Raw genomic sequence first — 17,770 nt, 5'->3', positions numbered from 1 at the left:
TCATTAGGTTAGCTTTTGATGTAAGCTTTTTCCTAATTAGGGTTTTCTTTGTACGTTCATATCAATATCAATATACACAAAACCTTTATCAGATTACTTGCATATGATGGTGATTGATTTATGATTGTTCTTGATATTCCGCATTCGTCATCTCGGATTTATTCATAACACTAGCATCGATTTTCGTCTACAACATCAATCCCGAATCGGATCCACTAACACTTATGATCCTTGATTCTCAAAGACTTTACCTAAAATAGAATCACATAGTCCTTCGAATAGTTGGCTTTGCCCTAGAACCCTATCAGACAATAACAGGAAAAAGGGTTAACCCCAAATTCTAAGCCTATGTAATTCAATTCAGCAGGGTCTTTATGAAAACTAAAAAGAACTTATGAATTTTTTGATGGTTCAATGCTCCCAAAGCAACAATAAACTCTTGCCAATCAACAAACGATCTAATTGCACAACATGCTTACGAGTCTACCAACTAAGATATGATCAGATCCAATCGAATTTCACCACCCAACCTCAGCATTGACTGAGCTATAACAGATCATCATATCATAACAAAACAAATTGGTCACCTTGACGGGTGTAGGGTCCCACCCCATCATTTCGACTCAACAAAGACAATCATCCTTAACTAGATTTAGCTAATTGTGAAAGAGCTATGCTCCTTTCTCACCTTACTAACAATCCTGGTTGTAAGTGTCCTTCGCGCGTCTACCCATACCTGCCGCATCAGTCACGGTTTCCTAGATTCCATGGAAGGATCAACAAACCAAGACCCCTTTGTTGTATATGGTGCCTAAATTGCACCAACCCACTAATTCCCTTCTGGGCCTCACTGTGAGAAGGTAGGAACTATCGAATGAAACACCTTTTCCATCATCTATAAACTGACTAATGAGAGTCTGACTTCTTCTTTTGTAAGTCACAGAAGATAGGAGTAGGCATGTTGTAGCAAGTGGCATCTCAATCCTTTAGGCTAACCGTCCCAAATAATAACTAAAAACCTCATGTTGATCATTACATTCTCTACTTCCTTAAGTCTTGTAACCTAAGTTGATACTACTTTGAACTAGGTCCACGCAACCTCATAATCGAATAATTGGTGCATGCCTGCAATACTCATACTCAAGCCATCCGGGTCACTTAGGACTGAACTAAAAGTATAATCATCTTCATCCAGACTAATCATAACCATAACTTTGATAGAGACAGAAACATCCTACAAGCGAATCATAACATCGTACTGTACTATCTACTATCTACTAGTTCCTCAGTAACCTTTTTGACTCTTCCTGATCCCCGTATGGATCCTACGCTTCTGGTAGTACGAGCCTATACTACCTTCCACACCTATCAATACTCATCCCAAGAATTGTCTCAAGGTTCCCAAATCACTATTTACTACTAGTACATAACAATCTAATCATATATACACGTGCTCAAACGAGCACACACCACTAATTCTCCTAGATTTTCTGGAACATCCCGAATCCCAGGTACAAATTTAAATCATTTTACATTCATTTTGATAGGCAACTCGATGATTTGGAGGCCCTAACTCACTGGGTAGAGATTAAGATAGTCGCATGATTTTTAGAGTCTCCTCGACGAATTGGAGGGACCCGACTCGACGAGTAGGATCCGAGTGTGAAAAACCCTAATTTTTATGGTTTACACCCTATTTAAAGGACCTTAAATCCTTTACCCCACCCCTCATCATCTTATCACCCTGAGAGAAACCCTAATCGAGTTGTTATAATCTATGTGTGTGAGAGAGAGGCTAAGAGTGTGTGTTTTGGTGCATTATTTGAAGGAGCTTGAAGAGTAGAGGGCCTGGAATGAGAAGGAGGCTTTGGATCCAACATTTATTTAGTGGTAGAAGCCCTTTGAAGGTAAAAAGTCATTACCTTGACCACTTGTTTGCTAGATCTCTCCATTAGAGAGTTTATGGTCATTTCTATCTTCTTTTTGAGTCCTTTAGTTGTTTGAGCATGCCTTGAAGATGAGACTCCAGATCTGGAAAATACTAGGTCCCTTAGGCTTAAAGGTTCAAGCTAGATCAAGCTTTGACCAACTTTCATGCCTTAAACCCTTTGTTGAACTTTGTGTTGGCAACTTAGCCCTAGATGCCATGCATGGACGTAAAGCTTGCAGTTTTACATGGTATTTCAGCCTTAGAAGGCTAGATCTAGAGTATGGGGCCTCAGTTCTGCTTAAAAGCATCTGAATGAGAGAGTGGACTGAAGGGACTCGACAAGTTGGTGATCCAACTCGACGAGTTGGTTAGGGTTTTCCCCGATAGTCTAGACATGTTACAAACTCGGCGAGTTGGTGAGACAACTCGGCGAGTTGAGTTGGATTTTCCCGATATTTCAGAGAAACGAAGGAACTCGATGAGTTGCATAGTTGCACTTGACGAGTTTGGTCAACATGGACTGTTGACTCGAGTGTTGACTTCCGTTGACTTTTAGGGTTTGGTCAAGTTATGGATTATGGAGACCATGGAGGGGTAAAATGGTCTTTTACCCTTTCTGAGAGTTAGGAAAGGGGTTAGCTTAACATCTTTGCAGTTGTGGTTATAAATTGTTCACTAGAGATGATTATGACATGTAGGCGGAGTTTAGACCGATCGTCGGGAACAAGACCTACTTGCTTACTTACGAGGTGAGTCTTCTCACGATACTTACCTGAGTGGTAATACGGTGTGACCGGAGGGTCTTATTTGAGTTATTGACAGGAGGGTCTTATGTGATTATACTGAGTTGTGTGATGTCAAGCATTTTGTCTTTGTTATTTATGTTGTATATTATTCTATGCCTTATTGAGTTAGGACCGAAGGGTCCTCACTGAGATACCGAACTGGAGGGTCCAACCCGAGTTGTGAGACCAGAGGGTCTTCACCGAGACACATGACCGGAGGGTCCTTATCGATATATAGCGATGAGAGGCTAATTATTTTTGTGTGGTATTTTGGGGAACTCACTAAGCTTCGTGCTTACAATGTTGTGTGAAATGTGTTTCAGGTAGCTCTCAAGATCGCAGGAAGGCGTCGACATGATTGTACACACCAACTTGAGATTATGTTTTTGAGGATTCTAGGATATTTTTAAACATTTTGTGTTCTTGTGTTTTGAACAACTTATAAATATGGGTTTGAGAAATGTGAAATTGTGTTTTTGTGTGGCGTTAAAAATGTAAAATTTATTGAAAATTCGGAGTGTTACAAGTTTGTATCAGAGCCTTGGTTTGAGGGATTCGGACGTACCCTTGGGTATGTCTGGAATCAAACTGAGGATTTGAGAAAATTTTCTAAAAAGAAATGATTTTTCTAAAACAAGTAAAAGCTTTTAACAGAAAACGAGATGAAGCAGTGTGTATAATCAGCCAGAGCTCGAACGGTGATTTCCCAAAATACCATTATTTGTTTATATTATGAGATGAGATACTTATGAGACATTAGAGCTGCATGCTAGAGGATAGGTTAGGTACTTCAGGAATTTAGAGCTTGAGTTGCCTAATTCATGACGCCTTAGCCTAGGGGGATGCTATTGATTGATATTATCTGCTATTTGCTCTGTGTGTGTGCTGAGTTGGAGTATCTAGCAGGAATCATTTAGAGAGAGCTTTAAGTCGATGAGTAATCTCGGAGAGATACATAGATGTGCATTGAGAAATATACTGAGAGAGTAGTGTGATATCCATGAGGGATAGAGTGCTTGTGAATTAGGATCCTAGGAGGAGGACTTGGGACGACTATGGGTTGGTGTGGAAGGAAGTATTGGGCCCGTACTAATGAAAGCACCAGATCTGTATATGACCCAAGTAAGAACCTTAGGATGCTAAGGAGGATGTAGGGGTGGGTAATCGAGTGCGTGCTAGAGCTAGTCCCTGATGATTTTTGTGTTTGTGTTTCAGAGAGACTATGGTGATTACCTGCAACAACCCTGGGAGCAGTGGTACTAGTGACGAGGAGATCCTTAGGATCATTGCTGAGGAGGTGGCCACAGCTATCAGGAAGGCCATACCAGAGATGTTCGGGTCTATTAAGACCACATTGATTGAGACTTTTGATGAGCGATAAGATGCTGTTACCGAGGCTGCTGCTGCCGCAACCACCGCAACCCTAGCTATTGCAAGGCCACAAAGGGTGACTCCTTGTTGTTTCGGGAGTTCAGCAACACGAATCCACCAGAGTTTGACGGGACCCAAGACCCGATTTCTGCCATGAGATGCATCTCCGACATTTAGGGGTGTTTCTATACGTGTTCATGCTCAAAGCGCTTGAGTGTTCGGTTTACACTGAACCAACTTCACTTGGGAGCGAAGGACCGGTGGAAGTTTGTAACGACTAATTTCACTCCTGCAGATCATGATGCAGTGACTTGGGAGAGGTTCACCTAGTTATTCAGAGACGAGTTTGTTCCTCAGGTAGAGAGGGAATGATTGGAACAGGAGTTTCTGTCTCCCAAGTAGAAGACATAAACAGTCACAGAGATTGCGAGGATGTTTCATGAGAGGGATTTGTTCTGCCCTGAGCATGTGTCTACTGAGCAGGCACATGTGAGCTGTTACTTGAGCATTTTGAAGAGAGATATTCAGAAGATCATGGCGAACTCATCATATCGGACATTGGTTAAGTTGCAGACCAATGCCAGGAGGAGAGAGAATGAGCTGGAGATGCAGACCAGGGAGGAGGGAGAGCTTCAGGGGAGGGACAGAAGACCAGTGCAGTCGCAGCCGGTGATGAAGCGGGCTAAGCCCACTGATTTGAGAGCAGGAGGCCATAAGGGCTGCACTTGTGGCAAGTGCGGCAGGAGTCATGAAGGATCTTGTCGAGTAGGGATTTGCTACAAATGTGGCAAGGAGGGGCATATGGCGAAGGATTGCTCTAACACCCCAAATTCAGAAGAACTAGAAAGGAAAGGAAAACCTCAATATCAGAAGGCAACTCGTCAAGTAGCTGGGATGACTCGACGACTAGGATCATATTTTGGGTCACGGGATAAGTGACCTACTCGACAAGTTGGTCAGGGTTTGGGAAAAGCTGAATCTGGGACTAGGTGTCGTATTTAAACATCTTATTCTCCTCATCTAGGTTCCATTCTCAGCCCCCATTGTCCATAACTTAACCGACGAAGAAAAGGAAGCTTGAAGGTTCAAGGAGAAGGTTGTGTGTTCTTGAAGGCTAGAAGAAGAAAAGGAAGCTTGAAGGTTCAAGGAGAAGGTTGTGGATCTAGGGATTTCATTCTAATCTCATCACTTTCTAGTAATCAACCTCCTAACTTGCCTTTTAGTTTCTTAGATCTCTTTATGGTCCCTTTTATGGGGGTTTTGTCCAAGAAGTATGATTCATGGGTTAAGGATGTCCCAAGTTGATGATACATAAAAGTGCAAAATTTATGCGATTAGAGTCTTATGCAAACCCTAATGATGCTAGTATGGCCTTTTAAGCCCCAAAGAGCCATGCATGGAAGTAAAGTTCAGGACTTTACGTGTTTAGTGGGTGACTAGGGCCTAGATCTTGGTTTCCCTGGTGTGGATTGGAGTAATAAGGGTTTTGGTCATAGATTTGTGTCTTAAGGGGGCTACGGTTTTGGCTAAACCCATTAAGAAGGATTAGGAGTGGGTAAAGTTGGAAACTTTACCCTTAAGGGGCATTTCCAGCATGTAGACGAAGTTTGGGGTCTGGATCTGAAATGTAGGGGCTTAATCTGTTAAGATGGCCCAAAGAGAATAAGGGACTCGGCGAGTCCAGGAAGGGACTCGACGAGTCGAAGCAAGTTGTCCCGTTTCTATTCATGCTAGAACTCGGCAAGTCTGAGGACCGACTCGATGAGTTGATTCGATAAATAGTGGCCATGAGTAGCCAAGGAAATCGGCGAGTCACGGGGTGACTCGACGAGTTGGATCGCGATTTCAGGATTCTGATTACTAGAACTCGGCGAGTTGAGTCAACTCGGAGCATTGACTTTGACCGTTGACTTTGACTTTGACCAAGTTTGACTTTAAGGACATTCTGAGACTAAGTGTCATGTTGTTACTGATAGATCGGGGAACTGAAGGAGCAGCAGTTCAAGGAATTGCCAGTTAGCAGCCAGAGAAGTATCAGCAAGACTTCAGCAGTACAAGGTGAGTCTCCTCACTGTGTGCATGGGTCTAAGGCCACAATTCCGGCCCATTATGTTTTTGTTTAGTAGGAAGACCCGGGGGTTATCTCTAGGCATTGTATGTTATATGTTCCGGATCACGGTCCGATGTCGGGACAGGCCCGAGGAATGTTGGTATGCTAGAGGTCTTTATGATTCTTACATGTGTCGGTACGATAGGTTCCGGACCAAGGTCCATTGTCAGGGCAAGCCTAAAGTACGTTTGTATTGTAGTATGTTCCGGGCCGGGGTCCCATGTCGGGGCAAGCCCGAGGAAGATTTATATATGCATGTTAGATTACAGTTGTTGTCTTTGTGATACTTGTATGTGCCTAGTAGGGACATGAGTGCGGGCGAGGTCCCGTATCTCATCACTAGCTGAGTATGGATGGGGTTCCATATTTCAATATTAGCATAGTAGGGGCGAGGCCCGTGATAGGAGATAAGTGAGTGTGGGAAGGGGCCCGTATCTCACTATCATCAGGAACGTTGACGAGGTTCCATAACTCATCAGTAGCAGACCAGGGGCAGGGCCCAACTTAGGCGAGGTCCTAGATTAGGAGTACACTAGAGTATGTTTCTTTATGTATTAGTATGTTATTATGATCATATATGTATGGCAGGCGAGGCCCAAAGATAGTCGGGGCCTAAGAGAGACAGATATGTATACCGAGCGGGGCTCGATGCCAGGTGGGGCCTGATGCCGGGAGGGGCCCGATGCCAGAGGAAGTCCGATGTCAGGCAAGTCCTGATGCAGCAGGGGGACCCCATTATGTGATTATGTGTATAGTATGTGGTAGTTTGGGGAATTCACTAAGCTTTGTGCTTACGGTTTTTGGTTTTGGTTTCAGGTATTTCCGGCAGCGGAGGGATGAGCTCGGGATGACTGCGTCGCACACACCAAGATGTTTAGCCTTGGATGTTTTACTCTGATAAAATAAGCATGTTATGATTAATACTATGTTTTGAGAAAACAACTTATGTTTATGAAAGAAATGATTTGATAATTATGGTTTTTTTAATGATTTAAAAAATTTTGGACCGTGTTTTTAGGATGTTTCAAGTTGGTATCAGAGCCTTGGTTTGAGGGATTCGGGCACACTTTCGGGTGTGTCTGAACTCAAACTAAGGAATTGGTATAGAAATTTTCAAAAGGAAAATCAATTTTTGTAAAATGGATTTTGAGAAAAGAAAGGAGTTTTAGAAAAAGCGAAAAGAATTTTGAAAAAGAAAAGAACTTTGAAAAGAGAAAAGGGTGTGGTGCATGTAATCAGTTGTGCTCAAGTAAGTACTCCCAAATTACCCATACAAAATTATGTTATGATATGTTTATTAGTTTTATGAGAACTGCATGCTAGATTAGGACTAAGGATCTAGGAAGGATGCCTTATGTGCATGCTTTATGTGTATCAGCTTTATGAACTGCAAGCTAGTACAAATTAGTCAGTATGATGGCATGATTAGTGTAACAACGGAAAATTTTAAACAAAATTTTCATTTCTAAAAATGTATTTTCATCCAAAACAAGGCATAAATATCCAACGTATCATGTCATAATACAAATCATATGAATCCCAAGATCATAAATCATCTATCAGTGTGTACAGATCACGTCGGCGCCTTCCCACGATCCTTGCTAGTACCTGAAACACATACACAACAACTGTAAGCACAAATGCTTAGTGAGTTCCCCAAAATACAACTTACGCACATACGCCTTTCCAGGCCCTGACCTTCCGGTCCATGTGTCTCAGGGGACTTCCGTCCCTACTGGGTAAACCTTCCGGTCCTACCCACGCAAACCCTTCGGTCCACATTACAACGCCTTCTGGTCCATAACATATTCGCCTTCCGGCCCACATTAAGCATATCATACATAGCACATATAACAATTAACTTATCACATATAGCACATATGTCTCATATCATATCCGACCTTCCGGTCACACAATCAAACCCTTCCGGGTACAGTATAGTGAGAAGACTCACCTCGTGAATATCGATAGCTAGCAAATCCCGAAATCACTCGTGCTCGATCCTCCGAGCTACAATCTCCCTATAACATCATACATCTCTTATTAACACTTTTACCACTAAGGTTGACTACCCTTTTTAAGTCAACACTAGTCAACTCTTGGTCAACGGTCAACGGTCAACTTTGACCGGACTCGGCGAGTGCACTAGGGCGACTCGGCGAGTCTAGACGTTTTCACCAACTCTTTAGGATTCCCTTTTGACACGTCGGGTACTCCCCCTAACTCGACGAGTTCCACCTGGAAGAATCGCGGGGCCACCCCGACTCAACTCGCCGAGTCTCAAGAACAACTCGGCGAGTCCCAGTTCGACTCAGTCCACCTGACAACCCTCTCTAACTCGCCCTGAATCACTGAGTCAACCCGCGACTGGACCGGAGCACTCACTGGACGATCTAAGACAATCTTCAAGCTACTCGCCGAGTCTGCTCATCGGACTCGGCGAGTCCATGCCATGGAATCACTCAAACTCGCTTCTAAGGTCAGATCTGCTCCAACAATGCATAGATCTGGCCTTCCTAGACTGATTCATCACGTAAAGCCCTTATCTTGGTGTTCAAAATACACTCCATGTCTCATAAATGGCATTTTGGCCCAAGGCATAAGGATTCCAATCCAAAACCTCCATTGATTCACAGAAAGCTTGGGCAAAGGGACACTCTGGACCCCCAAGGGTCCAGATCTATGGTCTAAAACGCTTAAGGGACCAAGGGAGCACTAGATCTAGCCACATGAGGCCTCAATAAGCCCTAAATCAATGAAAACATCAACATAGAAGAGGATAGCTCGAAGATATTACCACAATAACGAAGCTCTGGACTCCAAACCCTCAGAAATGGCTCCTCTTGCTTTCCCCTTAGCTGATCCTCCCTTTCCCTTGCAAGATGACACTTCCAAGATCAATAATGGCCTCCTTCTTTGCTCCAAACGCTCACACTCGATTAGGGTTTCACTCAAGGGACTGGTGAGCACAAATGACGACCATAAGGCCCTTTAAATAGGTCCCAAACCCGAGCAATTAGGGTTTCATTAAACAACATGGACTCGCCGAGTCCACACCTTGGGACGCGAACCCGCATCCAGAATCGCGACCCTACTCGGCGAGTCTGAGCTCCAACTCGCCGAGTCCACTCACAAAACATCAAAATTAGAAATATAAAAGATACCTGGAAATCCGGGCTGTTACAACTCTCCCCCACTAGAACTAGACTTTGCCCTCGAAGTCTCGCTTTGAAAATAGCTCCGGATGCTGCTCACGCATCTCACGCTCCGGCTCCCAGGTCATCTCTGATCCCTTCCGGTGTTGCCACTGAACCAACACCAGAGGTACCTCCTTGTTCCTCAGAACCTTGATCTTCCGATCTCTGATGGCCACTGGTCTCTCAGCATAATTCAGGCTCGCATCCACCTGAATATCCTCTAATGGAACCACTGCCGACTCATCAGCTATACACTTCCTCAACTGCGACACATGGAAGGTGTCGTGGATCTGCCCCAACTCTGCTGGCAACTCCAAACGATAGGCTACCCGACCTACCCTCGCAATCACACAAAATGGTCCGATATACCGGCGCCCCAACTTGCCCCTCTTCCTAAATCGAATCACTCCTTTCCAAGGAGAGACCTTCAGGAGAACGAAGTCGACGACCTGGAACTCAAGCTCGGACCGGCGTCTGTCTGCATAACTCTTCTGTCGGCTTTGGGCGGTCAATAACCTCTGTCTAACCTGCTAAATCCGCTCTGTCGTCTGAAGTACGATCTCTGTACTGCCCATCACTCTCTGCCCAACCTCTCCCCAGCAAATGGGGGTCCGACACCTCCTCCCATACAACAGCTCAAAGGGTGGCATACCAATGCTCGAATGATGGTTGTTGTTGTAGGAAAACTCTGCCAAGGATAAATACGTATCCCAACTACCCCCGAAGTCCAACACACATGCGCGGAGCATGTCCTCAAGCGTCTGAATCGTGCGCTCACTCTGACCGTCCGTCTGGGGATGATATGCGGTACTAAAATGCAGTTTAGTACCCAACTCCTCATGAAATTTCCTCCAGAATCTGGAAGTAAAACGCACATCACAGTCCGAAACAATCGAGATCGGCACCCCATGCCGAGATACCACTTCCCTAACATACACCTCTGCCAACTTTTCCGCTGAAGAACTCTCACTGATGGCAAGGAAGTGAGCGCTCTTCGTCAACCTGTCCACAATCACCCAAATTGCATCAACTCCTCTGGCAGTCCTCGGCAATTTGGTGATGAAATCCATGGTGATTTGTTCCCACTTCCACTCGGGAATCTCCAATGGCTGCAACTTGCCATGCGGTCTCTGGTGCTCGGCCTTAACCCTTCGGCAGGTCAAGCACCTCTCAACAAACCATGCGACGTCCCTCTTCATACAGGGCCACCAATACTCTTTCCTCAAATCCAAATACATCTTCGTAGCCCCCGGATGGATCGAAAATTTCGACCGATGAGCCTCTTCCATCCAAGTAATACGCGTACCGCCCACAAACGGTACCCAAATCCGACCCTGAAAAGTCATAAGCCCTCGTCCATCCGTAACGAACTCTGAAACCAACCCAACGACCCGCTCCTTCTTCTGCATTTCCGGTTGCACAGCCTCGGCCTGTGCCCCACGAATGGCATCCAGTACCGGAGCTATCACGGTCAATCTCAAACATACATCCCGCAGTGGAGTGCTCTCCGCCCTGCGGCTCAACGCATCAGCTACCACATTAGCCTTGTCTGGGTGGTACAGGATCTCACAATCATAATCCTTGACCACATCCAACCACCTCCTCTGCCGCATATTTAGGTTGGGTTGATCCATCAAGTACCTCAAACTCTTATGGTCCGTGTATATCGTACATCGAACCCCATACAAGTAGTGACGCCAAATCTTGAGGGCGAACACTACTGCCCCCAACTCTAGATCATGCGTGGGATATCTCGTCTCATGAGGCTTCAGCTGCCTCGATGCATATGCTATCACATGACCCCTCTGCATCAGCACCGCACGCAGCCCCAAAATCGATGCATCACAATATACTACAAAATCCTCCATCCCTTCCGGGAGAGCTAATACCGGGGCCTCGCACAACCTTTGGCGAAGTGTCTCAAAGGAGGTCTGCTGCTCGGGACCCCATGAGAAAACAACACCCTTCTGGGTCAATCTGGTGAGTGGCACTGCGATCTTGGAGAAATCCTTGATAAATCTCCGATAATACCCTGCCAACCCAAGGAAACTCCTGACCTCAGAGGGTGACTTCGGCACCTCCCAACTCATCACCGCCTCAACCTTGGCCGGATCGACCAATATTCCTTCCTGATTAACAAGATGTCCTAGGAACTGGACCTCCCGCAACCAGAAATCACACTTGGAGAACTTTGCATAAAGCTTCTCCGATCTCAATACCCCAAGGACCTCCCTCAAATGCTCCTCATGCTGCTCTCTAGACCTCAAATATACCAGAATATCATCGATAAATACAATCACCGACCGATCCAACATCGGCCTGCATACCCTGTTCATGAGATCCATGAACACAGCCGGGGCATTGGTGAGCCCAAAAGGCATCACCACGAACTCATAATGCCCATATCTCGCCCTAAACGCTGTCTTGTGGACGTCCTCATCCCGCACTCTCACCTGATGATATCCTGACCTCAAATCGATCTTGGAGAACAAGATGCTCCCTGCAACTGGTCGAATAAATTGTCAATCCTCGGTAACGGGTAACGGTTCTTGACCGTCAGCTTGTTCAACTCGCGGTAGTCAATGCATATCCGGTGTGAACCATCCTTCTTCTTGACGAACAAGATAGGTGCTCCCCACGGCGAGCTGCTCGGCCGAATAAATCCCTTCCCCAGCAACTCCTGGAGTTGCGAGGACAACTCTTGCATCTCTGGAGGTGCAAGGCGATAAGGCACCTTAGCGATAGGCGCGGCCCCCAGAATCAAATCAATACCAAACTCCACTTGCCTCACAGGAGGCACACCCGACAATTCCTCGGGAAAGACATCTGGAAACTCACGCACCACCGGTACCTCCTCAACTGAACTCGGTCTCTCGGAAGTCGCTCGCGTATCCATCACATACGCCACAAAACCCTTACAGCCCTGCTGTAGACATTGCCTCGCCCTAGCGGCCGAACAAAAAGCTGATCCCGAACGTGTACCCTCGCCGTACACCGAAAGAACTCCCCCACTAGGGTCTCGTATAGTCATCAGCTGACGCTCACAGTCGATGACTGCACCGAATCGGCTCAACCAGTCCATGCCCACAATGACACAGACATCACCCATCGCAATAGGAATCAGATCAATCGGAAACTCAACCCCGAAAATCTCTAACACACATCCCCGGAGAACCTCCGTGGCACAAATCACTCTCTCATCAGCTATAGAAACTCTAAGAGGCTGACTCAACGGCTCACGACTAACACTGATCTGCTGACTAAAGGCCAAAGATACGAAAGACCGACTCGCACCCGAGTCAAATAACACTAAAGCAGGTACAGAGTTCACAAGGAAAGTACCTACGCATATCATAACATAAGCATAATATCTCAACATAAAAAATAAATACATGAAATAAAGCATACCTGCCACAACATCAGGCGCAGCGCAGACCTCCTCCGCAGTCAGCTGAAAGGCTCTCCCACGAGCCCTCGGGGCCTCGGCCTTCATTGGTCGAGTCTCAGTAGCCCTGGCAGCAGGTGCAGATCCCTGATGAAGCTGAGGGCACTCAGCCTTCTGATGGCTGATCTGGTTGCAATGAAAGCAAACCATAAACCCCTTGGGGCAATCCCTAGTGATGTGCCCCTCCTTGCCACACTTGTAGCAAGCACCTGATCGACATGTCCCCTCGTGACCCTTGCCGCACTTTCCGCAAGTGCGGCCCTTCGGACCTCCCGTCCTCGAATCGGCGGACTTAGTCCGCTTGGCTGCCGGCTGAGACTGAGCCGGCCGCCGATCCACCCGTTGAGACTCGGCCTCCTCCCAGGCCTGGGTCTCCAACTCGATCTCGCGCTTCCTGGCATTCGCCTGAAGCTCAGCAAAGGTATGATATGTGGAGTTCGACACGAACTCCCAGATATCCCTCCTCAACACACCCAAATACCAGCTCATCCAAGCCTGCTCTGTGGACACCTGCTCGGGGCAGAACATCGCCCTCTCATGAAACTTCCGCGTGATCACCGTAACCGAATATGTACCCTGCTTGAGGGTCAAGAACTCTTGAACCAACCGTTCCCTCTCCACCGGGGGAACGTACTCGTCTCTGAACATAGAGGTAAACCTCTCCCACGTCACAGCTGAAATCTCTGCCAAAGTGAAGTTTGCCGTCACGAACTTCCACCAATCCTTCGCTCCCAGACGGAGCTGGTTCAAGGCGAACCGTACTCTCAGATGTTGCGGACATGAACAAGTGTAGAAGCATCCCTCAATATCAGCAATCCACCTCATCACAGCGATCGGATCCTGCGTCCCGTCAAACTCAGGTGGCTTCGTGTTGCTGAACTCCCGAAACAGCAACGAGTCACCTCCCTGTGGCCTGGCAGCGGCCATAGCTGCGGTAGCTGCAGCGGCTGCAGCCTCAGTCAATGCGGCGTACCGCTCATCAAAGGTCTCCATCAAAGTGGTCCTAATAGACCCAAACATCTCCGGAATCTCAGCCCGGATCGCTGCAGCCACCTCCTCATGAATCATCTGACGAATCTCCTCGTCACTCACACTGCTCGAACTCGGTCTGTGGCGTGGTCCAACCATGATGCCTCTGAAATACAACATAGAACTATCAGAGACTCTATCGAGCATAATCGTACTCGATAACGCAACCCTACTCAGTCTCCGATACCTAGGGATTCTTACTTGGGTTGCCCACTGACCCGGTGTCTTCGGTAGTACGGGCCCAATACTACCGACCACACCGCATCAACATTCATCCTAAGTCCTCCTCCCCAAACCCCGGATCGTGAGTACTCTACTCTTGTTATAAACTAACTACCCGCTCGCTCTCAAAGCATCTTGTAACGCCCGTGTTTCTAGGCTTGCCATTTTATCAATGTAATAGTCTAGGTTAACCATTGTAACCCCAATTTGAAATAATAAAATGTATTATTTGTGAATTATGCGAATTATGTGATTTATGTGTTTATTTTCTTATTTAATGAATTAAGAATAAAATAAGCGTCAAAATTTAAGTGTGAGATAAGCCCGATATCTTTGCATAAAGTTGTAGTGGTTGAAACAAGGATTCCGGAGATATAAGGAATGCCAAAATCCGAGTTATAACGAAGAAGTTATGACCTGTCGAAGTTTCGCGATGGGACCGGCATGACGTTGAGTGACGTAAAACATGAATTTAAGATAGAGCGATATTTAGCCTTAGAGATCTAAACGAAAGTCGTAGATTTCGTTAAACCGAGAGCGTGCGTAAAAGGAACGCCCAAATCTGACTTCGTATGATGAGGTTATGATTTTCTGAAGTTTCGACGTGGCAGTGTGCAGCCCGAATACTCGATTTGATATCGAGTGATTTCTAGCTGAAACAATCTAAATGAGAATCGAAGATCTCGTTGTTAGTAGCGAAACGATGAAAAGATAGGCGAGAACGGACGTCGGACGAAGAAGTTATGATTTAATAAACGAAGTTTCCTGTCCGAGCCTTCTAAAAATAATTAATAAAAATAAAAGTCAAAATTAGCCGACGGAGTCTAAACGAAAGTTGTAGAGCGTAGTCTCACCTTCGCGGCGATATAAAGAACGTCGAAAACGGAGTTCGTATGCGAAAGTAATGAATTTCTGAAGTTCGGGGCGCGAAACCCCAAAAGTGCCAGATGCCACGACGTGGCAAGCAGTGCCACGATGTGGCAAGTGTCCTGTCACCTCCGGAAGGCCCCCATATGCAACTTGGGATGACGCATGCAGTGACGACCAAGCCCACGACGTGGAACAAGGTTGCCACGACGTGGCAAGGGCCAAATTTGCCCTATAAATAGATTTGAAGGGCCAGTCGTTTATGGTTGCTATTTTCTCTCTTCTCTCTCCCGTTTTACATCGTTTTGCGTGCCAGAAGTACCCCGAAGCCCCGGTAATATCCCCGAGACCCGAAGCAAGTCCCGAGATCCCGAAGATCCCGAGAAGTGCGATTCCCGAGTCGAAGCTCTGCCCGCAAGAAGTTCGATTTTTGTAGAGATCTTTCAGATCTGCTGAGGATTACAACTTCTGCAAGTCGTAGTGTTGTCCGATCATCTTCTGATCAAGTGAGTGTATAGCCCCTTTTCAATACGCGATATTATACAAGTAATTTTTAAACGTATTTACGAATACGGGATGTGAGTGTGTAGTTATTTTCTCTCCAACGCAATATTATGAAGTATTTAATATAAAATATGTGCTACGTGTATATATTTTGTGGTTATATGTGTGAATGTATATTCTCTATGAAATACGTGTTATGTGTGTATGCCTCATCTGTTATGTGGAATATGTATTGATTAAAGCATGCTATACATGTTTTTAAACAATGTATAAAAATGTATATTTTTATCTACTAATATGTTGGGTAGAACATGGGTAGATAATTGGTGTGAAATAAACAGATGAGAGGCCTCGGTGTTATTGGTGTTATTCTAGTCATTCAGCAGAGTATGGATGACGACCACGGACTATTCTAGACTGTCCTGTGGAACACTAGCAGGCTCATTACCTGTAGGTGTTGTGAACGACGTGTTCACCGGTGTACTCTATCCCCCACATGGTTGCCTTTAGGGCACTTATTGTTGAGGAAGCCCCTCTGCAGTAATGTCCGTCCCGATGAAAATCCTGAAATAAGTTCCTTATAATAGACGTTATTTTTAGGAACGTAAGGTGAGGATAACGGGAATGTGTAATCAGGTTTATTGTTGATTGATGAAATTAAATATAATTATTGTGGGTTTGAAAACCTTATATGCTCACCAGGCTCCCAAGCCTGACCCACTCAGTTGATTTGTATTACAGGAAGTGGCGCAAGAGCTTAAGATGGGCGAATCATCAACTTGTTTTGTTTACAAGTCTGTATATATATATATATATATATATATATATATATATATATATATATATATATATATATATATATATATATATATTTGTTGAACGACTTGTAATATTATCGTTTATGCTTTATGATCTATATCGGAACATGACATCCCGACTTTTGATTATGAAATGAAATCATATTTCTGTATGAAATGTTTTGATAAATATCTATTTTATCATGTTTTGTTTTTGGGAACAAATTCCGCATCTCTTTTAAAATCAAACGGATTTACTCTGAAAATGTTTAAAAAGCATAAATGAAATCGGTCTTTTCTGGCCGAGATTTTGGGGATGTCACAGTTGGTATCAGAGCATTAGTTTAAGCGAACTAGGAATTTATAGGATTTCTAAACTTAAACTTAGTATGCTAAGTGGAGATTGTGAGATGTGTATCTGATAAATTTTAGACACGAGCACTAGTTTATTTAAGGAAGGTTGCCTAAAATGCTTTTATGTGCTAAATGTTATATGATGCCATATATGATATTGTTTGTTCGGATCTACGGTTTGTTGCCAACCGGATCTGAAGGTTTATGTGTTTAGGATTCTAAGCGTATGTATACGATATTAGAACTAGCATGTAATCGTTTGGAGTAATAAGGTGAAATTATTCGGTGTGTAGATCAAAAATGGTGAGAACAAGAAGCGGAGTTGGAAATGCTAATGAAAACAGGAATCAACCGCCTGTAATTCAACAAGTACCTGTCGTAGCTGATGCACCTGAGCCGATAACAATGGCTGGTGTACAAATGATGATTCAAATGATTTTGGATCGTCAGATGGAAGAAACAAGACGCCTGCTTAGGCAGAATCGTGAAGAACCGTCAATTCAAGCGGAAGAGCCCGAGGAGAATGGAGGGCAGTCTGAAGGAGAAAACTTTAGTGGAATCATTGGTCAAGACGAACAACCAGTGGTTAGACGCAATAACCAGTATGGAGAAAATGATGGTCGTGGGTGCAAGTATAAGGATTTCATGGCATCCAAACCACCATGTCTATCCAGAAGCCCGACGTCGGTGCAAGTTATGGATTGGGTCTCCGAAATGGAGACTATGTTTGAAAGTTGCGAATGCAGCAACAGGCAGAAGACCGCTCTTGCGATCCCTCTGCTAAAATCTGGCGTGTTGAGTTAGTGGAAGCTGTTAGCTAACTCTATGCCCAAGGGAGAAGCAAGCAAAATGTCTTGGGAAGACTTTGTGGAACAACTAAAAATGCAATACTGCTCCGAGCAGGACCTTCTGGAAATCAATAATGAGTTTCAGAATTTGAAGAAAGGGAAATTAATCGTTACTGAATACGCTGCAAGTTTCACAAAAAAGATGAAGTTTATCCCATATTTGGTGCCTACAGAACTCTCTAAGGTCAACAAGTTTGCCCTTGGACTACCAGCGGACTATGGTCCAATGGTTAAGCAAGCAACCACATTGAAAGCCGCCATCTGGGCTGCTAGAAATGTTGAGACCCAGATCAGGGAAAAAGGTCTGGAAA

This window comes from Lactuca sativa, chromosome 6 (genome assembly GCF_002870075.4).
Source record: "Lactuca sativa cultivar Salinas chromosome 6, Lsat_Salinas_v11, whole genome shotgun sequence".
NCBI lineage: Eukaryota > Viridiplantae > Streptophyta > Magnoliopsida > Asterales > Asteraceae > Lactuca > Lactuca sativa.
This window is presented reverse-complemented; position numbering follows the sequence as displayed.